We start from the raw sequence: 24,067 nt of genomic DNA on the forward strand, positions 1-24,067 counted from the left end.
TCGCCACAAGGTTTATAACCAACTCTATGCCAATATGGATAGAGAAAGTATGAAATAATCCAAAAACATGTTAAATAAAAGAAACACATTTGTCTTTCTTTTTTATGTCGACCATTATCATGTCGACCATTTGACCTGTCGACCTTTCGACCTGTCGACCTTTTCCATGTCGACCTTTTGACCCTGTCGACCTAAGGTCTGTCTAATATATGGTGTCTATCTATTGACTGTCTAACTAGACACTGTCTATCTACTAAACGGATAGGTTTGTAACCAATATAGGCATGATTTGGTCTAAACATCTTTCTGTCACACATAAATATTTGTGACTTTACTTATTCAGCAGTATCCCCCCAGCCGCCTCCTTGAACAATCAAGGTATAGTACCTATCAAATTCTGAATCATTTTTCTGTAGGTCCTTACTTGCTTGGAATAGTGTGTGCATTGGAAATTTATTCACCTATGGTCAGACCGCACTGAGTATGCACAATCTCATCTGATCTTGGAAGCCATGCACTGCAGGGCCTGGTCAGTACCTGAATGGGAAACCACCAGGGAATACTAGGTACCGTAGGTATTTTTTCTCCCACACACAACACATTGTGGGACCTATAGACAAGTTTTGGATTATAGGTTCAATCAACAATTGGATTATATTGAGCCCAATGGAGGGGTGTAGTATGGTATGCCGGCGGCCGGGCTCCCGGAGACCAGCATACTGGCGCCGGGAGCCTGACCGCTGGCATACCGACAGCGTGGTGAGCACAAATGAGCCCTTTGCGGGCTCGCTGCGCTCGCCACGCTGCGCTCGCCACGCTGCGCTCGCCACGCTGCGCTCGCCACGCTGCGCTCGCCACACTGCGCTCGCCACGCTGCGGGCAAGGTGGCGCGCTACGCGTGCCACGCTATTTATTCTCCCTCCAGGCGGGTCGTAGACCCCCCACGAGGGAGAATATCTGTCGGTATGCTGGGTGTCGGGATTCCAGTGCTGTTAGACTGTGCGCCAGGATCCCGACATTCGGCAACCTGAAGACCACCCCAATGGAGTGACCTCATTCCCACACAATATTCTCCATTATCAGGAGATAAGGTTGATTTTCTGATCAATAAGGGAATATATATTTTCACTTACCTATACTAGTGTTTTGCCTACTATCACAGCATTAGTGCTTTTATGTAAGTATGAACGCTTGCTCTCTTCCTTTTAAGTAGATTCTAATAAAAGTAAAATTTTAACAATTCTACATTTTCCATTTTCAAAGTGTGCCCTGGAAAAGGCATATAGTTGCTTTTGTCTTTTGTCCTTTCAAAAGACCACACCCTCTGTTTTATAGTTTACTGAACTATTTTTCGGGAGCACCACGAACCTTTTGCTGAATTAATCTTATTTAAGTAGGCTTTATGTTGGTCTATTAATATCATTGACACACAAATATTACAACTATCATATCCTGTGCAGATTTATACCTCTCTAGCAAGGTGTTACGTAGAAAGTCATATATTGCAGGGCCCTTGATGGCTTCCGGGAGGCCAATCAAACGGAGGTTGTTTCTCTGTGATCTGTTCTCGAGATCGTCCAACTTCACCTATACCAGGCCTGGCCAACCTGTGGCTCTCCAGCTGTTGTAAAACTACAAGTCCCATCATGCTTTGCTACAGTTTTGCTATTAGGGAAGGCTAAAACTGTGGCAGGGCATGCTGGGATGTGTAGTTTCACAACATCTGGAGAGCCACAGGTTGGCCAGGCCTGACCTATACCAATGCATCAGATTTATGTAGCTTGATCATTCCCTCCTTCAGGTCAGCTATAGCTTGGAAATTTTCCCCAGCAGTGTGCTCAACATGAGAGATATGTTTAGCAAGTTGTTTACACTGACTCTTTATATCAGTAACTGCTTGTTGCAAAGCTGCAGCATGCGTCTGTGCCTGTTCCTGGAGCAGGGCTGCACTGTCTCTCTCACTGCTTTAACTATATCTTGGTAGAAAAGAGGGAGATCATGGGGTGGCTCAGTGCTGGGAGGCTGTTTACCTGACCTTTTTGGAGCAGGTCCGTCAGTCTGTGGTCCAGAAGCAGGTTCCCCGGCATCAGGCTGAGTGGCGGCCGCCATTTTGGATGTGGACCCGCGATCAGAATCAGGCAGCGAATGGAATAATTTCCCTGGCATCCTGGCAAGGAAACGATCCATGCACAGCGAGGGCAAGCTGAGGCAAGTATGGAGTGCTGTGAGGGGTAATTAGACGCCGAAAAATGGCATGGAGCAGGGTAAATAGGCGGCTGGCTCAGGGAGCTGCTACTCCATGCAGCACCAAACCGGAAATCCTATCGGCTCACTGGCTTTTAACAGATGCACTAACCAATGGGAAAGCCAGCCAGGGAGGGACTGAATAATTAATAAACTACATGCAGCTGCAGCGCTGCACGTTCTCTGCTCATTGGAGTTGAGCGGATGCATGGCTAGGTAGCCAGAGATGCCGTAGCTGAGTGGCATCCTGGTTGTCAAGAAACAGACGGGGACTGGTGGCTCTTGTGCCTGGAAGATGCGACACCCCTGGTTGCCAGGTAACAACTGGGACTTGAGGGGAGAATGATCCGCTGGGCGGCTTGTGACACTTACTTTGACTGTTTACAGCCATTTTTGTTATCAGCGCCATCTAGTGGTCAGCACAGAAGTGCTGCAGCTCAATTATGAACCTCACAGCCTACCATAGCAAGGTTCTCAGTGTATTTTGAAAAACAGAAAACAGGGAGCAGCCACTTTCTACTCCCCTCATGGTCCTAGCCAGACATCACATGTGCTCAACCCCAGTATAGAATAGAGATGAGCGGACCCGGTTCTCCAAGAACCAGACCCATCCAAACTTTGCAATATGAGTCTGAATCCGAGTACGGCTCGGGACTTCCCACCTTACTTGGATTCCAAAGCGAAGCCAAATGTCATCTTCTCGCTGTCGGATTCTCACAGGTTTTGGATTCTAAAAAGGTCCCTGGTGATCAGCGCTATCTTCACTCCGGCTGTGGAGAGTGTACTGGATGGACGTGTTGTTCGACGCTGTTGGTGAAGTCAACTGCAGTGTTCGGCTACCATTTCTCATTCATACACGTTTTGTGTGAAGGTGGTACCACAATAATTTATTATATTTCCTACTCATACACGTATTGTGCAATGCTGTTGGTGAAGGTCAACCGCAGTGTTCGATTATTGTGTGATGCTGTGAGTGAAGGTGGTACCACAGAAATATATTTTACTTCCTACTCATACACGTATTGTGCGACGCTGTTGGTGAAGGTCAACCGCAGAGTTCGATCAGCATCTCTGACGCATACACGTATTGTGCGACACTGTTAATGAAATTAAACCATTGAGTTTGATTACATCTCTGACGCATACATGTATTGTGACACTTAAGTGGTACATTTTTTGTACTAATTGTAGTGTGTGCTGTACCCTACTTGGTTCGCGTTTGTTGATACTTTATAGATATGGAGGTCAAACAATTGAGAGGAGGGGCATAGGCGGCTTAATTCAGGGCATGTAAAATCAAAGAAAAAGTAAAATTTGGATTACTAAATCAGATTAGTGCATTAATATATAACCAATAAAAATTGTTGTCTATGCATTAAAGACCGTAACCAATGCCCCCAATGATTAATTTAACTTTTTAAACGAAAACAAATGAAATTAAATTACTAGTCAATCCTTCCTCTCACTACATACATACTCTACCTCCATTGGGCCCCTGATCTAGTTATTGATAGAGATCTGTGTCAGCCCCTTTCTGCTGATTTTGGTTTACTTTTTTGAATTTTTTTTTTTTTACAAAGACTGCTAAAATCACATGATTTGGTCTTTTTTTGCTCCTAGAGTATTATTAACCTCAATAACATTCATTTCCAGGCATTTCCAGGCAATTTTGATTACATGCTGTAATCATCTGTATAGATTATTTTCAGCCTCAATGTAGGATCAGGTCCTGAAAGTTATGTTCTACCTGGAGAAGGTTTTTCTTCAACCAGTTTTACGCTAGGTATGTAGTACCATGTAAATGTTTTTGTTTTACCATTATACACAACTAGTTTTTGTATTAATTCAACATATTGCCACTTTATTGCTGACGTTGGGGTGTATTCAATAACTGTCGGAAGCTGTCGTCTTGTCGGAAAGACGTCAGCTTTTGACAGAAATAGGTCGGAAGGGGTTCCGACCTATTCAATAGGGGCTGATTTTTTCCGACAAGTCGGGAATTCCCAATTTGTCGGAAAACACGTGGATCGGCGGAATAGACGTCGATCCATGTGCTTCTCTCGGAAATGGGGCCAAATCCGACAGGTTTTGGTCCCCTTTCTGACAAACTCAATCCGACTTGAAAACAAGTCGGATTGAGGTGAGGAGAGGAGCGGTGCTGCGGGCGGCTGGGGAGCTGAGATCGACTGCCGGTGGGGGGAGCTGGCTCCGGGGGAAATGTCTGCGGCTGCGGGGCAGGCACTGCAGGGAGAGAGGTGCCTGGCCGGGGACAGCCAGGTACCTCTCTCCCTGCAGCACCTCCCCCACCGCTGCAGACATGTTCCCCCGCTGCCAGACCCTCCACTGGCCACCGATCTCTGCTCCCCCCACCGCCCGCAGCACGTCTCTTCCTGCAGCATCTCCCCCACTGCTCCAAACATGTCCTCGCAGCCAGCCCCTCCCACTCGCAGCCACCAATATCTGCTCCCCTGGCTGCTGTCAGCGCATCCACAGCTGCTGACAGCAGCGGCCTGACAGGACCATGTGTACGCCCAAATCCGACAGTCGGATTTGGCCGTCCATTGAATAGGGGTTGTCGGATACATTCCGACAACTGCATGTCGGAATAGATCCGACTCCTATTGAATATACCCCATTGTGGCAAATGGAGTGCAATTGTGCTGAGTCCCAGATGCGGCTCCCTTATATGAAATTCAAAGCCTGCAAGATCCGATGATGGATAAAAACAATATTGGTATGTGGCCAAAATTGACTGAAAATTAGTGCAAATTAATTTTTTATTGAGGTTTAAAATACTGTAGGAACAAAACAGGCCCAAATTCTGTGATTTTAGCTGTTTTTATGATAAAAAAATAAATAAATACAGATCCAAAACCGCCAAGGGCAGTTTTGGCAAAACCAATCTATAGTCAAAACATGAAGGAGATACAGATCCAAAACCAAAACACAAAACCCGAGAAAAAGACGGCGCACATCAATGGTAATAAATGCTGACCCTTTAATCTGACATCATAAATCAAAGTCACTTGTGCATGCCAGCTGTATTATTTCATAATGCAGCCAATCCTTTGCATACTATGTTGTTTGCATACAGCAGTTTATTCATATTTCTCCATCTTGCATGTTATCTTTGCATTGCATCCTCCCTTTGCATATTCTAATTGCATTTCATTATTTATATTTCTACAGTTTTACCAATTTCCTTTATTGCATAATAAACACCATTCTTCAGATCATCACATCTGATTTGGATTATTGAAAAGTAGAGGTGGTTATGCTGTCTGTTTGAATTTGGTTAAAAGAAACCTCATAGTGAAGGCAGAACAGAAGGAAGTTTAACATGTTTTATGCTGGACCATGATTCAATAATTCATAATTTAAAAATACATAAAGGTACCAGGTAAGTTTTTGCAAGACTCGTTCACCTCAGACATGTCGCTGGTCCTGTCCGCTCCCTTTTTTATTCTCTCCTGATTTTTTCTCTGCTCTGTGGCTCCTTGTCTTATATGCATTGGGTTGTTTTAATTATATTATCTTTGCTCGTCAAATTATTTCACTATGTGATTTATTTTCAGGTACTTTTCTGAGTTGTGGATCTATTTGTCTGCTGGGTGACTCTTTTTTGTACTAGGCAACTAAATACCATCTTACCTCAGACACTACCCGATTCCCTTTCTCTGCTCAGATCTGCTGAATAGGTTACTGTGTGCCTGATTTAGAGGGGGACACAAGAGGGATCAGTGTTGTGTCTTCGGTAGCAGTGGATCTGAGAACATATGCTAATGCCGCAGGAACCATCTTTTGTAAAAGATGCCCACTGCCAGCTTCTTAGATCCATAGTCTGCGTCTGTAGATGCAGCATCAGATCAACATGGGAAATATTGCGCTGAACATCAGACATCTGAGCAATGAAGTTGCTGAGGCTAGTGACTCTGCGTCAGAAGACGCAGTCGCTGGCTTCGGCATGACCCAAACACTCACCGTGACCACTCGGAGTAGCCTGTCAATCAAGCTACATCAAGAGCATGAACAGAACTAAAACCATTGGCTTTTTGTGAGCGAATCGGAATACCGTCTGCCTCTGAATCAGGCCCTGTGGGTGCTGTCGGATATTTTTTATAGGAAGTTGATGAAGGCTGCAGAGCTGTTGGGGATCCCTGTGGTCCTTCTCCTCCACTTGGGGAATGAAGATTTGGCAGGCAGACATCTTTAGCCTTAAGTGGAGCCATCATCTAGGTCTTAGGTTGGCTGTCTAATACAGTCTGTGCTATGACAGTTGGCTTTGGGTTGTGTGGCTTGAAATTGTCCCCCATTGTTTTTTGGCATTTCCATAATGGTAGACATCTTTATTGCCTTGGTTCATGCCAACATAAATTATTAAAGTGTTCTTTACTTATACTCCCCTGGGGTGGGTTTTGTTTATCAGCCTGATTTTGTAATGTGATGCCCACCTTTATTGTGTGGATGGGGTGCTCTTAAAACATAGCAACATAGAATGTGACGGCAGATAAGAACCACTTGGCCCATTTAGTCTGCCCTAAACATGTGTACACAAGAGCTTTTTTTTTTGTCGGGAGCCAGTTAACCTACTAGTATATTTTTGCAATTGTTGGAGGAAACCGGTGTACCCAGAGGAAACCCACGCAAGCACAGGAAGAATATACAAACTACACATAGGGCGATGGTGGAAACCTATGACCTCAGTGCTGTGAGGCAGGAAGGCTAACCATTACACTATCCCTACTGCCCTTGACAGGACGGTTTGGTTATCTTTGTTGAGGTTCTGTTTGACTGTTTCTAGGGTGCCGTGTCATAATAATTTTATTATATTTATTTCTATTTTTATTATTTTTATTTTTGGTCATATTTTGATCTTTCATCTCCTATATATTTGCCTTGTCTGTGCCTGGCTCTCTAACGCTGGGTGGAGTCACAGGGCTGGGTGGAGTTAGCAGCTCCTGCCCTGTCCCAGTGCCAGCACAGAACGTAGCAGCAGCCACAGAAACCACCCACCATCCCCACACAGAAGCCACCAGTGGACGGACGTAGCACAGTCCCGGGTAAGCATGCACCCCTCCCTTGGTTTCCCCACAAACACAAAGCCACCTACACCCCAATGCCACCCGCACCACACCCCCCAAACTCCCCCTTCACAAAACCCCTGCACCAGCTCCCACATACAGCCACTGACGGGCCAGCCACCCCCATACCCGACGTCCGCATAACGTTCCAGCACACACACCCTAACCCCACAGCACCGATTCCAGCACCATCTCTCACATCCATCCGCGGCAGGGACATGGTGTAACTTCGGCCGCCGGCATACACATTAGCAGGGACGGCTGGCTTAGGAGAAGTCTTCATAGCCCTCCGTGTGCTGCATACACAGACCCGCCGCCTCCTCCTCCGCACACCTAATACAAAGCTGCCTCCCACCATCCCCAGAGGCCCGGACCGCACACCCAGGGACTGGCCTGCCGGCTCCACAGGCCAGAGACGGGGGACAGCGCGCCTGCTACTGTGGCCGCTACACCAACCTCACAGGTGAGAGAGAGTGCACAGGCAGCACTGCGTCTCTGCGTCCCCTCCCTGCCGCCCCGCATCTCTGCGTCCCCTCCCTGCCGCCCACATCTCTGCGTCCCCTCCCTGCCGCCCGCATCTCTGCGTCCCCTCCCTGCCGCCCCGCGTCTCTGCGTCCCTTCCCTGCCGCCCCGCATCTCTGTGTCCCCTCCCTGCCGCCCCACGTCTCTGCATCCCCTCCCTGCGTCTCTGCATCCTCTCCCTGCCGCCCTGCATCTCTGCGTCCCCTGCCTGCGTCTCTGCGTCCCCTCCCTGCCGCCCCACATCTCTGCGTCCCCTCCCTGCGTCTCTGTGTCCCCTCCCTGCCACCCCGCGTCTCTGTGTCCCCTCCCTGCCGCCCCGCATCTATTCGTCCCCTCCCTGCGTCTCTGCGCCCCCTCCCTGCCGCCCCGCATCTCTGCATCCCCTCCCTGCCTTTCTGTGTCCCTTCCCTGCCGCCCCACGTCTCTGCATCCCCTCCCTGCGTCTCTGCGTCCCATCCTTGCCGCCCCACGTCTCTGCATCCCCTCCCTGCCGCCCCGCCTCTCTGCATCCCCTCCCTGCCGCCCCGCCTCTCTGCATCCCCTCCCTGCGTCTCTGTGTCCCCTCCCTGCCGCCCCACATCTCTGCATCCCCTCCCTGCCGCCCCACGTCTCTGCATCCCCTTCCTGTCGCCCTGCATCTGTGTACCCTCCCTACCAACCCGCGTCTCTGTATCCCCCAACACCGCCCTGCGTCTCTGTATCCCCCCACCGCCCTGCGTCTCTGTATCCCCCTCCCGCCGCCCTGCATCTCTGTATCCCCTCCCTGCTGCCCGCATCTGTGTTGTCCCTCCCTGCCCCCCCACGTCTCTGTATCCCCCCCTACCGCCCTGCGTCTCTGTATCCCCCCCTACCTCCCCACGTCTCTGTATCCCCCCCCTACCCCGCCGCTTCTCTGTATCCCCTCCCTGCCGGCCCGCGTCTCTGTATCCCCTCCCTGCCGCCCCGCGTCTCTGTATCCCCTCCCTACCACACTGCGTCTCTGTATCCCCTCCCTACCGCACTGCATCTCTGTATCCCCTCCCTACCGCACCGCGTCTCTGTATCCCCTCCCTACCGCACCGCATCTCTATATCCCTTCCCTACCGCCCCGCGTCTCTGTATCCCCTACCACCGCCCTGCGTGTCTGTGTCCCCCAACACTGCCCTGCGTCTCTGTTTCCCCCCACCGCCCTGCATCTGTGTACCCTCCCTACCACCCTGCGTCTGTATCCCCTCCCTACCGCCCTGCGTTTCTGTATCCCCCAACACTGCCCTGCGTCTCTGTATCCCCCTACCGCCCTGCGTCTCTGTATCCCCCCCCCGCCGCCCTGCGTCTCTGTATCCCCTCTCTGCTGCCCCGCATCTGTGTATCCCCTCCCTGCCCCCCCACATCTCTGTATCCCCCCTACCGCCCTGCGTCTCTGTATCCCCCCCTACCGCCCGCATCTCTGTATCCCCCCCTACCCCGCCGCTTCTCTGTATCCCCTCCCTGCCGGCCCGCATCTCTGTATCCCCTCCCTGCCACCCTGCATCTCTGTATCCCCTCCCTACCGCACCGCGTCTCTGTATCCCCCACCACCGCACCGCGTCTCTGTATCCCCTCCCTACTGCCCTGCATTTGTGTACCCTCCCTGCTGCCCTGCGTCTGTATCCCCCACCACTGCCCCGCGTCTCTGTATCCCCCACCACTGCCCCGCGTCTCTGTATCCCCCCTACCGCCCTGCGTCTCTTTATCCCCCCCACCGCCCTGCATCTCTGTATCTTCCCCACCACCCTGCGTCTCTGAATTCCCCTCCCTACCGCCCTGCGTCTTTGTCCCCTCCCTGCGTCTGTGTCCCCTCCCTGCGTCTGTGTCCCCTCCCTGCGTCTGTGTCCCCTCCCACCGCCCCATGTCTCTGTATCCCCCCTGCCGCACCGCATCTCTGTATCCCCCCGCCGCCCTGCCTCTGTGTCCCCTCCCTGCCGCCCCGCCTCCGTGTCCCCTCCCTGCGTCTGTGTCCCCTCCCTGCTCTATCCCCTCCCTACCGCCCACGTCTCTGTATCCACCACCACTGCCCCGCGCATCTGTGTCCCCTCCCTGCTGCCGCGCGTGTCTGTGTCCCCCCCTGCCACCCCGCGCCTCTGTCCCCCCCCACTGCCACCCCATGCCTCTGTGTATCCCCCCCGCCGCTCCGCGCCTCTGTGTCCCCTCCCTGCAGCCAGCGCCTCTCTGTGTCCCCTCCCTGCCGCCCCGTGCCTCTCTGTGTCCCCTCCCTGCCGCACCGCGCCTCTCTGTGTCCCCTCCCTGCCGCCCCGCGCCTCTCTGCAGGAGTTAAGGGGGCGCAGCCCCTTTCGACGGTGTGAAGAGCGCCCGTAGGGCGCGATGAAGCACCTACTTATTTAGTATTTAAACTATATTGTTATTTATATGTTGTCTCAGTGAGATTCTATGATTAGAATAATAGGTATGTTGATAATTTTAATGCTTAGGATGAATTATTTATCTTTAGATGGAATAGTAATTGAGCTAGAGGAAATGGGATATGTATCCGGACATTGAAACGCAAGTGGAACGCACAAGGGTGCACATGTGTAATTAAATGGCGGGAGGAAATCAAACAGCTCCCATCTATGTAAACCCTGGTCTTAGAAAGAGGTGATATTCTTCTGAGGAAGCCGCTGATGATTATAGGCGGAGAAACGTGTAAAGAAGTACACGCCTGGTGTTGCTGTGGTTTGCACTTTAAAGTCTGCCAGAGGGAGCTGCTGCCTAGTGGATGAAGGATACTCTTCATTAAATGCTGCTCGGCTGGAGCGGGTGAGATCAATATGGGAGTGTGCCGCTAATTGTCCACGCCAACTTTGGAGCACTTACCTGGGGACTGTATTTTGATCCATGACTTTGTCTCAGTTGGACCTATTCAATCTAAGGTCATATTAAACATCTCTATAAAGGTTACCAACAAATACTCAAGAAAACCAGCTAGTTACCAGCAGACTAATTATTGGAAGGATTTAGCAGAGACAGAGAGTGATGGTCTCATTTCAGTAACACACGGAGAGACTGTCCATCATTAGCTACACTCTTTGCTATATGTAGCTATAAAAGTGTTTGGGAACTGTTACAATATTGGCAACAATTGTTTCCTTATGAGTTGTACTGAAAGAGAAAGTAGAATTATTGGTATTAAGTGCATGCTTATTATAAATTATTTTATTAATGTGATTGTGTAAACACAAAACACCGGCCGTGTGTATTAAGTGCTTAATTAAATGTTTTTATTTTTATAAACATTTGTTTTGGATAAATTTATTTCATTCTGGGACAGCAGCACTTTAAATAATTTTGGTGGTGTATGTTAAATCTTTAAGGGATTGAGTGGTCCCTTCTTTAGAGCCGCAGCTGTCTCAGAGTTAAAGTAGAAATATAGAATCTCACAGGGAAATTTGGTCAGCGCCCGAGTGTGTGTGTTCTCCATCACAAGAGTGGAAATAAAGGGAACACGCACATATATATTTATTTCTTTTGCGTCTTGGTTTAGATTTCACTGTTTTTGGGCAGCAGGCTGATATTAAAAGACAAAGCAGAATGCCGGTTTTACAGTGTGTGTCAGAAAGATCGGAGAGAAGGAATCTATATTTGAAAGACAATACTTCTGTTGTAGAAAATGTATCGGAAAACATTGTTAAGGACAGCAGTATGCATCAGCTGTTTAATCAATTAGAACAGCTATGTATACAAGAAACAAAACATTGGTGGGATCAAATCAGCCTCCAGAAATATTTGGACGCTGATCTGATACCTAGGGGGCTACGTATATTAAAAACGGCAACCTTCAAAGAGGAGAAGACTTTTGTAGATGAATGGAAGACAGCATTAGACAATTGTTCCAGAAGTTTGATCTTCATCAGATATCGGGAACAAAAGGTAGATGGATTGAAGGTTGAAATTGAGAAAGTACAAGAATTATTGAAGTCACATTCAGGGACCAGGGGTTTCAAAGAGAGGGATCTAAAGGTTAATCAAAAGATAGAGGAATTCGAATTATCACTAATAGAGAGGAAGGAAAGTAAAATGGATAGAGATAGAGATGATTATGCCACACAAACAGTAAGGACTTTCAATACAAAACAAAGAATACATTCACAGTCAGAACAAGAAGGATTTTTCAGAAGATCCAGTAGAGTTGCCTTCAAGTTAGAGGAAGGGACTCTATGAGAATTAGTAAAAACAAGAGGTTTGAGAGGTCACCATACAGACCAATCAATAGGAATAATGGAGCTTTTGAAGAAAAGAGGTCTCTCCATTTCAAAAAGAAAGAGAGTCTGGGCAATAGGAGACAGTATCAACCACGTTATTATGAAAATAGAAATAGATATGGGGTTTTGGAAAATGAAGAGGTACATCATTATGAGGAGACACCAAAATGGACAAGACAGAGTAATATAGGGAGATGGAGGAATCATCGAGGGGCTAATGAGGGTTCCCCCATGCATAACAACAGTTTTTTAGGACAACATCAGAGACCAATGGGAGATCAGGTTCAGAAAAGAGGTGTGATGAAAAGAGGAAGAGAAAGAGAAACAGAGGATGTAGAGGAGGTAGAAGGAAATGTAGAAAAAAATTCAAGGCTAAATTGATATGCAGAGGTATATTTAACTTATCTTCAAAAGAATTAAATAAAGATGAAAAGAAACTCTTGTCTAAAGACCTCAACTATGCCCCATATCCAAACCAAACATGTTCAATTTGATTATAGATTTAAACAAATATTTTCGTACACTAAGTAGGAAGCGGTATTTTGCTACCAAAATACTTAGAAATAGAGAGGGTGGGGAACTACCCATTATATTGGATGAGGATGATAAGGTGGCATTGTCCATGTTGGAGTCCCTCTATACTGATGAGGATATGGAATTGATAGGGGAGAAAGAAGAACCAATATATGATATTAATTGTAGATCTGAATTCAGGAGAAAATCCGACTTCTATCCTCTTCGGTATAGGGGACCCTATTTGGAGAATTTTTATAAAACCACTCTTGAGGATTTTAGGGATTTATGTCGGAAATCAGTAACAAGTACCTTTAAGGATAATTTGTCTCGAGGGGAAAGGTTAGCCATCAAATCTCTTAGTGATGATAAGGATTTGATTATAATGGCAGCTGATAAGGGCAGGGGGGGGGGGGGGGGTTCTCCTAGATAAGAAGGACTACCTCAAAGAAGCCCATAGACAATTAAGGGATGGCGAATTATATCATCTGTTGGAGAAGAATCCCACAATAGACTTCCAGAAGAAATTGAAAGTCATGTTAATAAAAGCTAATACATTAGGAGTAATCGCTAAAGATACTTATAATTTTTTGTTCACAGTTCACCCAGTGGTACCCACATATTATTTTCTCCCAAAAATACATAAAACATTAATTTCCCACCCTGGTAGGCCAATTATTTTGGGAATAGGGTCATTAACTAGTAATCTTTCACATTATGTTGATTTTTTTTGCAAAAATATGTCAAAGTTTTAAAATCATATATCAAAGACACAACACTTTTTGAATTTATTAGAAAGTGTAAAGTGGAGGCCTGGTTGTTTTTTGGTCACGTGCGATGTGGAGTCGCTATATTCAAACATACCCCAAGATTTGGGGATAGAAGCGGTGGGTCATTATTTGAGAATGGATGATTCCATATCTAGGGATTTATGTGACTTCATATTAGAAGCAATTTAATTTATATTGCACCATAATTATTTTGTGTTTAATTTAGAGTAGTTTCTGCAATTATGGGGGACGGCGATGGGAAGTAGATTCTCCCCCAGCTTCGCAAACCTGTACATGGGGCTCTTTGAGGAGCAACACGTGTGGGAGAGGGAGCTGGGGGCGGATCTCATCCTATATTGTCGTTTCATTGATGATTTATTCTTTGTGTGGACAGGGAGTGAGTCTTCACTAATAACTTTTCTGGATGGGTCTAATAATAATAATTTTGGTTTAAAATTTACATATGCTTATCATAGGGAAAGGATCTCCTATTCAGATATAGCTTTAGAACTAAATGAGAATGTTTTAAAGACACAAACTTACATCAAAGAAGTCGATCAAAATAAATTTCTGGATTATGGGAGTAGTCATCTCCAGAGGTGGAGAAACAATATTCCCAAGGGGCAATTCATTCAAATGAAAAGAAATTGTTCTGATGAGGGAAAGTTTGAGATACATGCAAAGAGACTATGGGATTCTTTTCAAGAACAAGGCTATCCACGGGATGTGATTAAGAGAGCCTATGAGGAGGTTAGACAGATGGAAAGGAGGGATCTACTCAAGTATAGGGAACCCTTGGAGAAACGGGGATATGAGACTAGAAAGGTGACTTTTGTGACTAAATATAATGTATATGCTAAAGAGATTCAGGATATCATTAGGAAGAACAGTGTTATATTAAAAATGGATGATCTGTTGGAGGGACAAAATATATTTAGTGACAGAGTTACATTTCGCAAGTCTGATAATTTAAAGTGCAGTTAGCACCGAGTCATTTTAAAAATTTTGTGAGTGGAACAATGGAGAAAATGTCGTGGTTGCCAGTTTGACCAAAAGGATTCCACAAATGTGGGAATATGAAATGTGGGACATGTATTTTCAGTAAAAAGAAAGAAACAGATTTTATATAATATTTGACGAAGGAATTATTTAAGAAACAGATTTTATATAATTTGTGATGAAGGAGAAATTCTTTATACAAGAGTTTATTAATTGTAGCTCAAGTTTTGTAATTTATCTTATAGAGTGTGGATGCAGCTTGCAGTATGTGGGCCGCACCATACGAAAACTACATATTCGATTGATGGAACATAAGAGGAATATATGTAATAAATTAAGAACACATTGTCTATCTACACATGTAGCAAACTGTGATAAAGGTGGAATAAATAATATTAAAATGAAAGTGATTGAACAAATACATTCCACCAAGAGGGGTGGTGATCGCTTCAATCTATTATGCAAGAGGGAGGCATATTGGGTTTTTTGCTTATGCACACTGTACCCACAAGGGTTAAATGATATGGTTGAACTGAATAATATTAGAACATTAATTAGGTACATCATTGGGTAATAATATTGGACATTCTGCTTTGTCTATATATAAAAAGTTTAAATGTAATTTTATTATATTTATTTCTATTTTTATTATTTTTATTTTTGGTCATATTTTGATCTTTAATTATTTAGTATTTAAACTATATTATTATTTATATGTTGTCTCGGTGAGATTCTATGTTTCGATTAATAGGTATGTTGATAATTTTAATGCTTAGGATGAATTATTCATCTTTAGATGGAATAGTAATTGAGCTAGAGGAAATGGGATATGTATCCGGACATTGAAACGCAACTGGAACGCACAAGGGTGCACATGTGTAATTAAGTGGCGGGAGGAAATCAGACAGCTCCCGTCTATTTAAACCCCGGTCTGAGAGAGGGTTAATATTCTTCTGAGGAAGCCGCTGATGATTATAGGTGGAGAAACGCGTAAAGAAGTACACGTCTGGTGTTGCTGTGGTTTGCACTTTAAAGTCTGTCGGAGGGAGGGAGCTGCTGCCTAGTGGACGAAGGATACTCTTCATTAAACGCTGCTCGGCTGGAGCGGGTGAGATCAATATGGGAGTGTGCCGCTAATTGTCCATGCCAACTTTGGAGCGCTTACCTGGGGACTGTATTTCGATCCATGACTTTGTCTCAGTTGGACCTATTCAATCTAAGGTCATATTAAACATCTCTATAAAGGTTATCAACAAATACTCGAGGAAACCAGCTGGTTACAAGCAGACTAATTATTGGAAGGATTTAGCAGAGACAGAGAGTGATTGTCTCATTTCAGTAACATACGGAGAGACTGTACATCATTAGCTACATTCTTTGCTATATGTAGCTATAAAAGTGTTTGGGAACTGTTACAATAGTGGCAACAATTGTTTCCTTATGAGTTATACTGAAAGAGAAAGTAGAATTATTGGTATTAAGTATTGAAGCATGCATGCTTTTTATAAATGATTTTATTAATGTGATTGTGTAAATACAAAACACTGACCGTGTGTATTATATTAAGTGCTTAATTAAATGTTTTTATTTTTATAAACATTTGTTTTGGATAAATTTATTTCATTCTGGGACAGCAGCGCTTTAAATCATTTTTGTGGTGTATGTTAAATCTTTAAGAGATTGAGTGGTCCCTTCTTTAGAGCCGCAGCTGTCTCAGAGTTAAATTAGAAATATAGAATCTCACAGAGAAATTTGGTCAGCGCCTGAGTGTGTGCGTGTTCTCCACCACAAGAGTGGAAATAAGGGGAACACGCACATATATTTATTTATTTTGCCATAGTGGAGGTCATCTAGCACATCAGAAATAAGTTGGCATAGCAGGTACACTTTCCTTCTGTGGTGTGTTGGCCTCTTTTTTGAAAGTCGACAACTCCATCCTACTGGATGGGTCTACCTTTAGGCATGGACATGGAGGAGAAGTTTTGCCTTCTCAGCTATTATTGAAGGCAGTTGACTGCCCCCCTTAGGACACAATTGATTCTGCTCCATAGCAAGGCGTTAATAGTATATTCTGATCTGTCTGCCCCTTAGTCCCCTGCCACCATTCTTCTCTATAGTTAATCTGTTATTAATAAATGTTGACCAAATATTAAATGCCATATTGTTGTTTGTGTCATTATTTATTAGTGTTAAGTTATGTTTTCAATTTAGTGATTTTTTATGTACTGGAAGGGTAAAAGCAGGCGTCTTTCTTGAGTTTATTATAACAAAATTTTCTACACACCATACCAATGTCTACAGGGAGTGGTAAACTTACCTCATGCAGAAATAGCATGCATTAAACTGAAAAGTGAAATTTTAAAACTTAACACTTGAAAAAGTTGTAAGATTTAAAAAAAAAAAAAAAAAAAAATCTAACAGGCATTTCACAAGTGGAACACAAATGGAGCAACCCAGTCTAGCATAACAATTTGAAATTGAGTCTGCAAGTGTCAACTCATCATTAGTGCTACATACAGTAGCTAACATGGAACAACATTGTGGGTAATTCAGATTTGATCGCTGCGATCAGATCTGAACTGCACATGCGTGGGAGCCGCAATGCGCCCGCGTGTCGCACAACAGCACCGGGCATCGGTGCCTAGCGACGGGATGGTGCGAAAAATCCACACGGGTGTTCGCAAGAAGGTTGACAGGAAGAGGCCCTTTGTGGGTGGCAACTGACCGTTTTCCAGGAGTGTCTGGAAAAACGCAGGTGGGATCAAGCGTTTTCAGGTAGGGTGTCTGACGTCAGCTCCGGCCCCCGATCAGCAGGAAACAATCGCAGCGGCTGAGTAAGTCCTAAGTAACTGATGTTTGTGCAGCTCTGCTATTGAAGCGATCGTGCACTTGCACAGCGTTTTCCCCTCCCCCTGTAGGCGGCGACTATTTGATCGCAGGGCAGCAAAAAACGAAGCCCAGCGATCATTCTGAATTACCCCCCTTGTCCTCTTATATACCAGGCAAAGAGTAGTGATTCTCATTGCTAGAAGGAAAATTGAGGGTGTGCATAAAACACTTCTTGTACAATTCTCATGATGACAGGATTAAATAAACGATCACTTTAGTGTACTCCGTGACTGTGAGCACAGGACCAATGCAAAATGGGGATATTAACACCTGCTTGATATGAAATGACCATACAACAAAGGGGCAATAGTGATTATAGGTACATATCCTGCAAGGCATTTGGCCTCTAGATGAGCACTTGTTTGCATCCAGTGCCTAATTGCTTCCTCTCCCGGAATGGCAATCCCCCCCCCCATTTTCCCATACCAGCCCAGACCGAGAGGTCCAGGGTTGGTTATTGATATTGACCCATAGGCAAACATGGGGGAGGGGGGGGGAGCCTCCCCTCTTGGCAAGTGGCTTAAATTATGACAATAGCAATGGTATATAATACAATTACTAGAGCTGCTGTCACATCATGCAGTTTAAGGGACGGAGCAGAGCTGCTGCGCATGCCCAGTGTAGCTACTTCATCTACCAAGTTTGCTGTGTGTGGATCTGAGTCCTCAATTAGTGCACTGGACAAGAGAGCAGCTACCAGGTAGAAGAGACAGGAGCCTTATCATGATGTGGGCTTAGAAAGTGCAGTACTGGTTCTATTATGTTTGTGCATTTTCCTGACCACTTATTTATATTATTTAAATGTTTGATACAGCCTATACTATAGACCATCTATAATGTTAAATATTAATACTGTATTCCATCCAGTAACCAGTGTATAAAAAGATCAATGTGAACATTAATGTCCAGGGTCTGTACTAGGTTCTTCTACTGCACCCCCAGACTCTCGCACTTGCTCTAATGTTCTGCAGAGTGGGAGATTGTGGACTGCATTTGGAAACTTCCCCTCTAGAAATCTTGCGTTTGCCACTGTGATCCCACACATTTTTTTTTACATTTTTCAAAACTCTTTCTTAGCATTTACACTTAACGAAGTTTCACAGATGATATAGATCTGTACAGAGCTTTCCCCAAACTAGCTTGCCTCAGGCAGATCTATTGTTTTAGGTCGGCTTTAGAGTAGGGATGTGCAGCAGACACGTTTTGGTTTTGGATCTTGATCTCCATTCGTGTTTTGGATCTGGATTGGTTTTGCCAAAACCACCCTTTTCGGGTTTTGGTTTTGGATCTGGATTTTTTTGAAAAAAAAACAATCATAGAAACAGCTAAAATCACAGAATTTGGGGGTATTTTTGATCCTACAGTATTATTAACCTCAATAACATTCATTTCCACTCATTTCCAGTATATTCTGAACACCTCACAATATTGTTTTTAGGCCAAAAGGTTGCACCGAGGTAGCTGGATGACTCAGCTAAGTGACACAAGTCGGCGGCACAAACACCTGGCCCATCTAGGAGTGGCACTGCAGTGGTAAACAGGATGGCAGTTTTAAAAACTAGGCCCCAAAGAGCACTTAATGCAAAGAAAAAAAGGTGCACAATGGAATTGTCTTTGAGCCCTCCCACCCACCCTTATGTTGTATAAACAGGACATGCACACTTTAACAAACCAATCATTTCAGCGACAGGGTTTGCTACATGACTGTGGCTGAAATTATTGGTTTGTTTGGTCCCCAACCAAAAAAGAAGCAATTAATATCTCCTTGCACAAACTGGCTCTACAGAGGCAAGATGTCGTCCTCATCCTCATCCTCCGATTCCTCACCCCCTTCAGTGTTTACATCCTCATCCTCATCCTCACAGAGAAATAATTCCACACCGAAGACGTGGCTTTTTCGGTATTTTGCCCAGGCATGACAATGGGCTTTTTCATCCCATGGCCAACAACTGTCTCCACTGGTGCCTTATTCAAGAAAACCACATCACCATCAAAATTATCATCGTCAACTTCCTCCTCAGCGCCAGCTACACCAATATCCTCCTCATCCCGGTGTACTTCTACAGTGACATCCTCAATCTCAATATCAGCAACTGGACTGGCACTGCTCTTCCCAGCACCTGCAGGTGGTGTGCAAATGGTGGTAGGAGCCTCCTCTTTCCATACAGTCTTGGGAAGGTCAGGCCTAGACATCGCAACCGCTGACACACTTGGACTCTCCTTGGGGATTTGTGATATCTCTGAATCCACAGTTGTTTTTTCCCTGTGCTTTAACAAGCTTAACTTTTAAAAATTTTCGAGAGGGAGGAGGGCTTCCATCCTCATGAAAAGCTGAACCACCAGTCATGAACATAGGCTAAGGACTTAGCCTTTCCTTGCCACTTTGTGTCCTGAATGGCATATTGCCAATTTTACATTTCTCAACAGATAATTTCCCTTTTCCCCCTGAGTATTAATGTTTGCTTCTTGGATTTTACATGTCCTCTACGACATTGGGCATCTGCCTTAGCAGGCGATGTTGCTGGAATTATTGTCAATTTCATGACTGGTGGCAGCAGCAACTTCAGTACTAGTACTAGCAACTGGAAGTGGTTCCTGATCTTCCAATATTTTTTCCTCCAAATTTTTGTTCTTCATTTCACAGAACCACATCCCTTTATTATTACAGTACACAGAACAGTGACCCTTTATTTTCACAGCACCCCGGTAAATTTACAGCATACAAGACATGGCCAGTGTACTTTTATTTTAACAATAGCACCCCTGTATTTTTATAGCATACAAGACAGGGCCAGTGTACTTTTATTTTAACAACAGCACCCCTGTATTTTTACAGCATACAAGACAGTACCAGTGTACATTTATTTTAACAACAGCACCCCTGTATTTTTACATCATACAAGACAGGGCCAGTGTACTTTTATTTTAACAACAGCACCCCTGTATTTGGGCCAGTGTACTTTTATTTTAACAACAGCACCCTTGTATTTTTCAAGCATACAAGACAGGCCAGTGTACTTTTATTTTAACAACAGCACCCCTGTATTTTTACAGCATACAAGACAGGGCCAGTGTACATTTATTTTAACAACAGCACCCCTTTATTTTTACAGCATACAAGACAGGGCCAGTGTACATTTATTTTAACAACAGCACTCCTGTATTTTTACAGCATACAAGACAGGACCAGTGTACTTTTATTTTAATAACAGCACCCCTGAATGTTTACAGCATGCAAGACAGGGCCAATGTACATTTATTTTCACTGCACCCCTGAATTTTTACAACATACAAGACAATACCAGTGTACATTTATTTTCTCTGCACCCCTGAATTTTTACAGCATAGAAGACAGGGCCAGTGTACATTTATTTTAACAACAGCACCCCTTTATTTTTACAGCATACAAGACAGGGCCAGTGTACACTTATTTTAACAACAGCACTCCTGTATTTTTACAGCATACAAGACAGGGCCAGTGTACTTTTATTTTAATAACAGCACCCCTGAATTTTTACAGCATACAAGACAGGGTCAGCACCCCTCTATTTTCACAGCATACAGGAGGACAGTGCCCCAGCCAGGAGAGCAACACTCATGTACAGCTGCAGCACCCCTAACAGCACATATAACACCAGTGACAGCCAGGACAGCACCCCTAATATCACAGGGACACCACAGTGACAGGACAGCACCCCTAGAGAGCACACACTGACCCCACCCAACCCCACCATCCACAGAGAGAGACAGAGGTCTGTCTCTTTCACTCTCCAAGTCCGGTGTGAAAATGGCAGCAATGCGCGGCTCTTTATATGAAATCAAAACCCATGAGAGACCGACAGTGGAATGACAATGTTTTACCTTGTTCTGGGATCTGAGTCTGGCGGGAAGTCCCGAGCTGGACTCGGTTCCTGGCACGGATCGTGAAATTGAAGGGGGGGGGGGTTTCGAACCCGCTCATCTCTACTTTAAAGCCGACCATTAGTAAATCGGCAGTTCATATTCTTGTCTATGTGAAAAAATCAATTGTTGGTCCGATGTTCTAGAATGTTCTGAAGTTGGGCTTTTGGTTGACTTGTCATCAGTTTTGACTTTAGTAAATGGTCAGTTTGCAAAACAACCAAACACCCCAAACCAACCATTGCTAAATTTACCCCTGAGTGCTGTTATTCTTTCTTCTGTCTGCTAGTTTCTTTAATGATTTTACAACTTAGATTATCCCATTTTATCAGTTTACTTTCACAATTTTTCAGCATGTGCAGGGGACGTCTTGACTTTACTGTGTAGAGTGACATGATAGGAGACAGACATCTGCTTAGATCCTATGAGAGACCTGGTTAATACCTGCTATAAAGCTATCCTAACATCCCCGCACCACTACCCATTTGCAACATATACCCACCAGCTGGTGAACTGAATACCAGCCTGCGCACAAGCATTGCTGCCGATGCACGTGCAGAGTACAGAACGGGTCAAGAGTATCTCCGACCCGTGCTGAATAAGGATCTTAATTCATAAGAGTTAGGGGTGGGCCATCCCATTTCCAGAAGCCATCTTAAAAGTGGTGGAACACTTATGCATATTTTTGCTAAATTTACTTTTCTTCTTTCATGTGTTTTAAAAGATGCCCAAAGATTACCAATGTGAGGGCAAACAAACTTCCTATGTCCTTGAAAAACATGTTGTAAAGTATTCAGTAAACAAAACACACATTGCTGAATGTGGTCATATAACTGATTATTTTTTTCCATTGTCGGCTGCAAGCATTTTCCATTGTTGCATAAATATTTAGTAACTACTGTATATATATGCTATTCATGCCTGTGGCTTTCTGTTTGAGTATAACTACATAAAAATAATTTTTGCTTCCGTCTATTGCATTTCCCAGATTAAAACAATATACTCTCTTAATATTGTTTACAGTATTCGCGTTATCTAATTGCACAAGCTTTTTTTTAAATTCAGTGTTGGCAGTAAAATTTCTGAATGAATAATAGAATTTAAAGGAGCCGTACACACATCAGTCTCTTCTTAATAAAGATCTGCAGATCAAGTTCTGATCCATATTACGGCCATGGTGGCACTTGGTGCCTCCACAGCCAGCAGGTCTTTCCTTGAGACAGTGCACGCCTGTCCGCTGGCTGCAGATTGGATTTCCTCCTGCAGGTCTTGATCCCCCGGCAGTGATGTAGTGCCCTGTGACCACTGGCCACATAGCTGATATCACACCCATAAATGCCATGCAAACAGCAGCATGGGGAGAATGCACCTGGAACAAAAGCAAACCTCCCAGATTTCTTTAAAACAAAAACTAACTTATGTGCACGCTAAAGACGAAAAGGGTGTGTGGCCTCGTGAAAGGAGGCATGGCCTTAAAGGGAATGCCATGCCTATGAGCCATGCCCCCCCATTTTCATCACGCTGGAGATATGCCCACCATTCCAGGAGCTGCTGGACAAGCCCCCAGTCCCTCTCTCCACTGACTAGACTCCACGCGCATGCAAGGGGCATCTACAATATTCGCTGCTTGCACTGCTAAGCAGACCAGCGGGTGAGAGGGGGCCTCCAAACCGACCCCCTCCCCTATGCAGGCCACTGTGCCCAAAAAGCTGGACTATCCCACCAAAATTGGGATGTATGAGAGGCATGCATAAGTATGAGGAGGGGAACTGAGTAATAATCTGATGATTTCTTCATATATGTGCAGTTACAGTACGAGCTTCAGGAGGGGGGGGGACTGACACAATCAGTCCCCCCTGACCCATTCACCGCTGCTCTCTACATCATGCACCTGGTCTGGCAAATCCGATGCCGAGTGAATATAGAGCGGGTGCCTCACATCTCTCTCTGCAAGCACAGACTGCGCAGCACACATCGTGTCACAGCCATAACCCAAATCAATGCTAAGTAAATTTACCCCTATAGTACTATATATCTGCAGCGGTTTAATCCTATGACCTTGTCTTTCTGCTCCTCCATCTGGTTCGAGGTCGGTAGAGAAAAGGAGCAGGGTGACTAGTCTGATATGAACTCTGGGGAAAGGATTTTTCATCATCCCTCTCTCTCTATAGCTTTGGTACCACGGTTACACTTCCTCACCCAATTCCACTTCTCCTTGGCTGTTGACAACATCTGCATTTTTCTTGTCAATTTGGAGCAAATCAACTCCCTATCGCCGGTACACCTCCAGGGCCTGCCTACAGACTCCCTGCCTGAAATAGTGGTGGTCATTCCGAGTTGTTCGCTCATTGCCGATTTTCGCTATGCTGCGATTTGTTGCTAAATGCGCATGCGCATGGTACGCAGGGCGCATGCGCTTAGTTATTTAACTAAAAACTTAGTAGATTTGCTGTTGTTCGTGCTGCGCTTTTCAGTCGCACTGCTGATCGGTGAGTGATTGACAGGAAGTGGGTATTTCTGGGAGGTAACTGAGCATTTTCCGGGAGTGTGCTAAAAAACGCAGGGCGAGCGCGGGCGTGTTTGTGACGTCAAACCAGGAACTAAACGGACCGAGCTGATCGCAATCTAGGAGTAGGTCTGGAGCTACTCAGAAACTGCAAAGAATTATTTAGTAGCAGTTCTGCTAATCTTTTGTTTGCTATTCTGCTAAGCTAAGATACATTCCCAGAGGGCGGCGGCCTAGCGTGTGCAATGCTGCTAAAAGCAGCTAGCGAGCGAACAACTTGGAATGAGGGCCAGTGTGCGGCTGTTGCTGCTACACTCACTTTCCCTATCTGTGCTGTGTGCAATATCCACTGGGGGTTGAGAGCATTCCTCCATTGATGCAACACTGGACGCACATCAACTCCTTAAGTAAGTACTGGGCCGCACA

At 45.1% G+C, this 24,067-nt stretch overlaps 1 pseudogene; it reads left to right on the forward strand.

Moving 5' to 3' along the window:
• Positions 1-459: 459 nt before the first annotated feature.
• On the forward strand, positions 460-578 carry LOC134930375 (5S ribosomal RNA; annotated as a pseudogene).
• The last annotated feature ends 23,489 nt before the right edge of the window (positions 579-24,067 follow it).

Source organism: Pseudophryne corroboree, chromosome 5, assembly GCF_028390025.1.
Source record: "Pseudophryne corroboree isolate aPseCor3 chromosome 5, aPseCor3.hap2, whole genome shotgun sequence".
Taxonomy (NCBI): domain Eukaryota; kingdom Metazoa; phylum Chordata; class Amphibia; order Anura; family Myobatrachidae; genus Pseudophryne; species Pseudophryne corroboree.